Here is a 9,006-nt window from a genome sequence, read left to right as displayed (position 1 = left end):
TCTTCCCCGGCAACGGCGCCAAAAACTTGATGCACTATTTTTTAACACTAAATAAACCTGCAAGTATACAGAGTTTATATAGTATAGCTAAAGGTCAGTACCGGATATCGAACACGGGGTAAGACGAACACAAAGTGTCTATCCTCTACTAGAACTCAAATACTATTTGGAAAACTGAAAGTTTTTGAGAAATTTTGAAAACAGAAAACAATTGAAAGCAAATAACAACTAATTGCAAATAAAACACGGAGATAAAATATAGAGATAAGGGAATTCCAGGGATGTGCATTCACAGTTATGGTTATACGAATCCCAAACTACAATACCCTAGCACAGTTATTACTTTGATAGGACGAGTCGCCTAGCTTATGCTCATGCGATACAAACGTTGATTACACGATTAGGGTTTTCAATCCTAACACGTAACTCCAAAAAGCTCCTAAGACCCTTGAAAAGTCCTCACTCTCAATTAACAATGCCGTTTTAAGGGAAGCTAACTGTAGCGTCTACTAAGTGAACCTAACTCACTAGAACACTTTCACAGTTATGAAGCAAGTTATATTAAATAATACAAGATTGTGTCACTCAATCATGCAGCATCAGAATTACTTAAGGAAGAAACAAAGTAAAAACAAAACGGATATTAAATAGAAAATTGGAATTGTATAACCAAAGTCGTTACTAACACATCCCTAGAATTCTATGAGTTTAGTTACACATAATGAAATAAGTTAAACACATAGATTGAAGGGAAGACAATTTGAACATAAAACTAAAGCAAATAAAACCCGTAGGTTGAATCCTTGTCGTTCTTGATGTTCTTGAAATCCTTCTTCAACTCCTTGCACAATTGAAGTACTCTAGCTTTTGATCTCTATGAATTATTTTGCAAAAAGAAGCTCTAATTTGATTAAGCTTGAGGTCTTATTTATAGGGGAAAGCCAATCCTCATTGTAGAAGGAAAAGATCTTCAAATTATGGTAAATCATGGAGCAGATCTAGGGTAATTCGGATTTGCCGCCTTTCTCCCGCGGGCTGCCGCGTCTTGGCCAGCAGTTTCCGCGTTGGAGTCCAGAGTCTCTATTCCTTCAGCGGCGGACCGCCGCATGACCTCCGGCGGTCGCCAGGCAAGACCCTCTTCCAAGCGTAAATTTCTGAGGTGGGCCGTTGCATTGCTCTGGCCGACAGGCGCCGGCGGTCGCCGTACAACTCCGCGGCGGTCGCCAGTCGCCGTCTGACTCCAGATTTCCAGACTTTGCGTTTTGACTCCCTTTTTCAGCTCAATTATGCACATTTCTCACAAAACACGTCAAAATACCAAAATAGATAAAATATGCAAATAATGGACGTGTAGAGTGACATTGACATAAAAAACGGACCAAATATTGGCTTAAAACAGTGCCAAATCCGAGCATATCACATATAAACATAAAAAAAATGTTTCCATCCATTATATAGTATTTACGTAAAAACTGAAAATATCGATTATGTTGAACTTCTGACATAACGAACATCGAAAAAATCCTATAAATATTAACAGTTATTTGGGCCCACATCGTAAAACTTTTGGCTTCGCCACTGTTTATGCTAATACGTAATATAGTATAGATAAACAAATGATGTTTCATTTGTGAAAACTACATAATCGCTACTGTAATAGATGGCCGGTATTCTATATAAATAATATAATAAATCTAATAAAGTCTAAACGGGGAAAGCTCTTTAAGCAAGACAAATTAAGCCCTCAGGCTAGTGCTCTCCGATTGACGTATTGTCGGCAAAGATCAAACGACTTCCTCATAGCATATAGATGTACCTCAAACCTTCTAGGCACATGCAAACTTGATGAAATTCCGAGAATTGAACCAATAATAGTCCCAAAATGCAAACTAAGAAGCTAGAGAACAAATTCATGCTTTTTATTGAAGAAGGAACATCTTTTTTAGTCCACGAACTTTGTCAAAGTATCATTTTAGGTCCGTGAACTTTGATAATATCATTTGAGGTCCGTCAACTATGAGTTAATATCATTCCAAGTACTTTTTTACTATTTCCAAGATTTTATGGATGAAAATACCCTCAATACCTTGAATGGTACATATTTTTAATTAACTTATCACATACTCATATTTTTCGACGAATTTTCTAAATATAATTTGGCCTTCAATATTATCACTTAATTTTGTGACATGCAAGAAAAGTTTCTTCAACATTTTATAATTAAAGAATTTTAAAATATTTTTGACGTATGGATACTCGTAAAATATCAAGGTCACGGTCAATAGACGATACTTGAGTGTTGATATATTATTTAAAAATAATATCAATATATCAATATTCAAGTATCATTTATTGACTGTGACATTAATTTTTACAAGTATCCAAATCTTAAAAATACTTTTAAATTTTTTAATTATAAAAAGTTGAAGAAGGAACTTTTCTTGTATGTCACAAAAGTGATAATATTGAAGGTTAAATCATAGTATTTATAAAATTCATCGAAATTATATAGTAAAAATATTTATAAAAAGTATGAGTATTTGATAAAGTTTATTAAAATACCCTTCAAGGTATTGAGGGTATTTTCGTCCAGAAAAACTTGGAAATAGTAAAAAAGTACTTCAAATGATATGAACTCATAGTTGACGGACCTAAAATGATGTTTTCAAAGTTCACGGACCTAAAATGATACCTTGTCAAAGTTCGTGGACCAAAAAAGATGTTCAAAAAGAGGACATGGGAGGTCATAGAATTAATACATTATAGAGGGAACATCTTTTTTGGTTCACGAACTTTAACAAAGTATCATTTTAGGTCCGTGAACTTTGAAAATATCATTTGAGGTCCATCAACTATGGGTTAATATCATTTGAAGTACTTTTTTACTATTTTCAAGTTTTTTTGGACGAAAATACCCTCAATATCTTTAAGGGTATATATTTTTAATAAACTTATCATATACTCATATTTTTTATAAATATCTTTACTATATATTTTTGATGAATTTTCTAGATATAATTTAACATTCAATATTATCACTTAATTTTGTGACATGCAAGAAAAGATTCTTATTCAATTTTTTATTATTAAAGAAAAGTTCTTTATTCAATTTTAAAATTCTTTAATATAAAAAATTGAAGAATCAATTTTACTTGCACGTCACAAAATTAAGTAACAATATTGAAGGTCAAATTATATTTAGAAAATTCGTAAAAAAATATATTGTAAAGATATTTATAAAAAATATGAGTATATGATAAGTTTATTAAAAATATATACCCTTTAAGGTATTGACTATTGAGGGTATTTTCGTCCAGAAAAACTTGGAAATAGTAAAAAAGTACTTCAAATGATATTAATCCATAGTTGGTGGACCTCAAATGATATTTTCAAAGTTCACGGACTTAAAATGACACTTTAACAAAGTTCGTGGACCAAAAAAGATGTTCCCTCTACATTATAAATCACAATATTAAAGTTATGAAGGTTAGAAGAGTGGAAAGCAAATCTCCTCCAGTGCTCACACCATTATTCGTACAAAAATTAAATCAATCCGAAATTATTCGAAATTAATTATTTAGGTAAATCAAGATGCATGAGAAGAGATAAATCACATCTTTATTCTGAAACGAAGTTCATTATTAAGTTCATCATCCAATTATGAAAGGTACAACTAATTTGATTGAATCACGAGAATTGAGTAAATGTACTATCAAGTGAAGGCATAAGAGTGAACATAAAAGTACTGGTACTAAAAAAAAAACTCCCACCATTCCCCATAATTTGTCACCATTTAGCCCGGCACGGGTTTAAGAAGTGTAAATAAAAGTAAGTTGAAAAAGTTGGTGGCATGTGAGTCATACTTTTATATATTAGTTTTATGATAAAATGTTAGTGAGAATGAGTTAATGGAATATGGGCTCCACTACTAAAAATGGTAAAAAATAAAAAGTGACAAATTTAGAGAGACGGACGGAAAAGAAATAAGCGATAAATTTTCAGTACGGATGAGGGAGTAGATAGAATTATTGGCCAAATAAAAAGTGATTCTCCATCCACACAAACGTCCAAGTTAGATTAAACCCCACCTGAAATTCAGTAAACTTTCAAAAAGTAGCATTGGCATTGCTCTTAGGAAAAGAAAGTGCCCAGATTGGGATAACTTTAGTTTTCTTTTTCACAACTTTGTTACATGCTGATTAAATCGAATTATTTTTCTATTACATGACTTTGAATAAATTAATATAGAGATTTTATTTGTTCATGTTAGATTTATTAGAAAGTACCGATGATTATTCATAATTTTATGATTTAAGAGTTTTGATCAAGAATCACATAATTGTTCTACAGTACATTTCAATTGCCGAAAACTGTAATAAAAAGCTAAGATATCTCTTTTTATTTTTATATTTAATTAAATATTTTGTGTTAATATTGAATGAAATTAATCAAATGGCTAAATGAATTTTCAACGTAAAATTTAGTTAAAAAGGGTGAAGTGCATTCAACTATATCTAGTAATCGCCGGAATTAGTACTAGTTTCTTATATGTTTACATAGATCATACGAATACCAAATCATAAACTCATTATATATCTTCGTTTCTTGCACTTTTTTAATAAAAGGACATGGCTAAATCCCCAAAATTATTTTTTGTTATTTGGAAAGGAGAGCTAAAGAGTATATATAATTATGAATATTTTACGTTAATTTGAATAAAATTAATCAAAAGGCTAAATGACTTTTCAATATAAATTTTAGTATAAAAAGGTGGAATGCTGATTATTCCATCTATCTACAAAATTACTCCATCTATCTACAAAAATAAACACTTTTATTTTTTTACTCCATCTCACGATAATGTGCACTTTCTAATTTTGAAAACTATTTTCTCTCTAACAAGATGGAACACATTATCCATTAATAATATTTTAATTATTTTTTATTTCTTCATCTTTCTTACTTTATCAATATGCCTTAAGACTCATAATTAACCAAAAATATATATTCATGCGAGACGGAGGAAGTATATAGTAAAATCCTCAATATCATTTATTTTTATTATTGTAAAAAAGAGTGAAAGTTTAAATTTATGATTCGACTACCACAAATCCAATAAAAAAGAAACTCTATATACTCGAACTAATTTTTAATACTAGTGCCGTACTTTCTAAGGATAGAAAGCCCGGTTGATCGTGACTGGGGGAGGATGAAAGAAGCGGGGAAGAAAGGGAAAAACTGTGGCACAACTGAACTTGAACTGAAATAACTTAGGGAAAAACTGTGGCACAACTGAACTTGAACTGAAATAACTTGAAATATATAAAAATCAGAGTGCATGGTACAAGAGAATGAAATCTCGACTTTTACATTGCAGCGGAAGAGTCAAGAGCAGATGACATCGTGTATAGAGACACGGCGCATCCAAGTACTATTCTATCGAAGGATCTTCATCGTCTATGCTCAACACCGCCCGCCGTCATCACTGCTCAACCTGCACATTTTTAAAACATATGCAGGGCTGAGTACTTGGTGTACTCAGTGGACACGTGCCAAAATATATTTTACTAAAAACTGATTTTGTCAAGTCACTCCTAAGTAAACTCGGGATTTTAAGTAAAAGATCCGAGAACACTAAATCATTTTCCTTGTCTTTATCAAAAGCGATCTGCTGTTCTATTTTCCTGGAACTTATGCCATATCTGAACTAACTCCTGGTGAAACGAAGTCACAAACTCCTGGTGAAACGAATCCACAACTCCTGGTGAAATAAATTCACAAACTCCTGGTGAAACGAATTCACAACTCCTGGTGAAATTAATTCACAAACTCCTGGTGAAATTAATTCACAAACTCCTGGTGAAACGAATTCACAACTCCTGGTGAAACTAATTCACAAACTCCTGGTCTAGTAGGGACATCGCCCTTGCTAGACAATCAGATAGGCAAAGTTCAAAACAAAACATGGCTTGACATAACTTTCAAAAACTTCCTTTCCTCATAAACATTTTCGACTAAACTCATTTCTATCGGTCAAAGCCGAACAAATTATCAACGAAGGCTGACAGTTCACAAGCACCCGTAAAGCAACACATAATGTCACATAACTAAATAACATCACTTTCACTTGATGTAAATAGCACTCATCATAAAATATTGTTCATGAAACTGTAAATGTAAATTGTACTTTTTATATCACCTTGGCACTCTTCATAAAAACCATACTTTAAACATAAAGGCAACAATCGTATCTTAAATAGAAAACCCACCTCGTCCGCTTAAAACTCCTTAAATTGATTTTTCCTCACTCCGTCTTTACTCGCAGATATAGCCTTTTGAAAGCAAACAACATACTAATAAGACTCAAGAAGTTCTCATACTTATAGGAATGCATGCCCCTAATTAATCTTGGCCCAAGAACTTAATCAGAATTCTAGCATAAGACCAAATTAATTCCATCCGGCCCAACGGCTCTTCTCCCTCTTTAATCTAATTTGGCTCAATGATCAATTATTCCAGCCCAACATCAAATTACAAATCTCAGCCCAAACATTTCTTTCACTTAGGCTGCTGGCCCAAGCAATTAAATTAGAATAGTCCAACTAAGTTATTCCATCGGCCCAAACCTCAATAATTTCGGTCCACTTAAATAAAGTCTCTTGGCCCAATACAAATAATTCCCTTGGCCCAAATTACTCCCTCCTCCATCCTGACTTTCTCCCTAATTTCACATTCCCAATTTGATTTCTCTCTCTCAACCCCTCTTTCTTCTCAACTTAAGTCAAAATCCCTAATTCAGAGGCTCAATTACTCTCCCTCTCTCCTGTGTCCGTTCGCCGTCAATCGGTCACCAGAAATTCTCCGGTGTTCTCGGATCATTCCCCAACCGGCGACTGCTCTTCCTCCACGGCTCTCCCTATCTCTCTCTCCTATTCCTCACTCACTGTGCTCCACGCCGAGCTACACTTTGTCTTCCTCTCCCGGCGGAATCGTCGCTGCCATCGCCGCCTTTCCCTCGCAGCGATGCCGCCACTGTACTTGGCACCCGACGCCGTCTTCTTCACCAGGCAGCGCCGCCGTAGCAGCGCCATCGTTGCCCGCCTCTCTCGCGGTGTCAGGTTCAGGACCAGCGAGCAGCAGCGCCGGCTTCTCCCCTTTTCTCACAGCATCGGTCCCTTCGAGCTGCCCGGGTTCGGTCGCCGTCGGAGCTGCCGTATCACTGCCCTGTCTGTCGGGCTCTTCTGCCGCCTCCAGCGGCGTGCTGTGCAGCTGCTGCCCGGTGCAGCCCCGCCCCCTACTCTAAGCTAAGTTTCTTCCATCCTATTCTTAGTTTACTTAGTTGGGGTTTTAGGGCAGCAACTATGTGGAATTAGAGGTCTTGAAAATTATGTGTTACTGGAATGTGTTCCTTATATTGGGACTTCAACTGCTACTTGTTCTAAGAGTTTCTACTGTCATGAGGTTTCTATAGCCATGATTCTATGTTCTTGAGCCAACTATGATGTCCAAAATAATGCAGAGAGGGTGCTAGTCTATTACCTTATTCTCGATGACTCATTCAAACCGGGCTGTCCTTAAGCTCGACGCCATTTCCTTCACTCTCTTTGTTTCTCCGAAAATTTTGGTGTTTTAAGGGTGGTGAGAATGAGGTGGTGATGGGATGCTTATATAGGCCTCTTGTGTTGGAAACTTGGGGACAAAGACTCTCATATTTGGCTGCCAGCTCCATCTCTTTCTTGGCATCATATTTCTTTACTTAATTGTGCAAGTCTTGGGGGCAAAGGCTCCTATTTTTGGGGCTGCCAGCTTATCTCTCCCTTGTGTTTATCCAATTGTATGCCATTTTGGTGTAAGTTGGGGCTGCCTTCTCTTGGCTGCTATCTCAGCCTCGGTTGATGAGGAAAGAGAATCTGATGTTGCCTCTAAAAGGCCTTAGGGATGAGCTCACTCCTTGCTAATTCTTGTCTTTTTCCTTTCTTGGAAGATTGATGATGCATTGTATAGATTGTCATATTTACTAATTGAAGAAGTCTCCAATCTTGAGTCTTTGTGAAGCCTATTTCTAATATCCTTTTCGGTGCTAATTCGTAGGTATATGGGTTGTCATCCTTGGAGCTTGTGGAGGCCGAAAATCGAAAAGGATGGGAAAGAGAAGAGAGTAGAGTAGAAGATCTTGTACTGTAAAAATGTAGCTTTGAAAGGAGTCTTACTTGTAGCTCCATGTATCCAATTTGTATAGCATATGTTGTATTTTGTACTAATTTATTCTCTTTTCCTTCTTCAATAATTGTAGCTTACAAACTTAAATTTTCCTTGCACTTTACTTTCAGTCATCTCTTCATATGACGTGGCTATTGAATAGTCTATATTGTTGAAAATGTGACGTGGTCGTGGAATGGTCAATGTCGTTAAAAAAAAAAGTGACGTGGAGGTGGAATAGTCAAAAGGGCTGAAATTGTGATGTGATCGTGTGAATATTTGAATCGGGGTGAAATCATATTGGGGTGAATTATTCCCTAAGGGATGAGTGAGATTAAATAGGATCTTCATAAATATCATACACATTTTATTTGGAATTTTCGACCATCATGCTTTATTGGAGAGGAATCCTGTTTTTCTTGGATTTAATTAATTGCTTGGGATATTTATCCAAATTAAATCCAAAGTCTGATTATTTCTTATTTTCTCCATGAGAAAATCTACCCCTATGCTTATACATGGAAATTTTCGAAAATCTCTTATTTATGAGAGAAGGAATTATTTTATTATATTATTTGATCCCCTTATTTATTCTCTTCCTTGAATAAATATAAATATTCTAGCATATCTTACCATATCTAAAGAGATCTTGTCATATCCTATTTTAATTAGGAATTTAATTGAATTACTTGTGAGAGGAGCTAAAAAAAATATCACACCCATATTTTATTTGGGAGAATTATTATTTTATTTTTCTTCGTGATATTTTATTCTACTCCGTAAAATACCAGATTAAATCATAGGCTA

General features: G+C 34.9%; 2 long non-coding RNA genes across 2 annotated transcripts; one reads left to right on the top strand and one right to left on the bottom strand.

Annotated features, from left to right (window-relative positions):
- Window positions 1–5,298: 5,298 nt before the first annotated feature.
- LOC125221109 lies at window positions 5,299–7,632 on the bottom strand. Its single transcript, XR_007176370.1, has 3 exons — window positions 7,540–7,632; window positions 6,270–6,332; window positions 5,299–5,494 (listed from the first exon to the last, which is right to left on the bottom strand). It is a non-coding gene; the product is annotated as an uncharacterized LOC125221109 (long non-coding RNA).
- A 93-nt stretch (window positions 7,633–7,725) lies between these two features.
- LOC125221097 lies at window positions 7,726–8,307 on the top strand. The gene is made up of 2 exons (XR_007176368.1): window positions 7,726–7,849; window positions 8,092–8,307. It is a non-coding gene; the product is annotated as an uncharacterized LOC125221097 (long non-coding RNA).
- The last annotated feature ends 699 nt before the right edge of the window (window positions 8,308–9,006 follow it).

The sequence above is a fragment of the Salvia hispanica genome, chromosome 1 (genome assembly GCF_023119035.1).
Source record: "Salvia hispanica cultivar TCC Black 2014 chromosome 1, UniMelb_Shisp_WGS_1.0, whole genome shotgun sequence".
NCBI classification, from domain to species: Eukaryota; Viridiplantae; Streptophyta; class Magnoliopsida; order Lamiales; family Lamiaceae; genus Salvia; species Salvia hispanica.
This window is presented reverse-complemented; position numbering and strand designations above follow the sequence as displayed.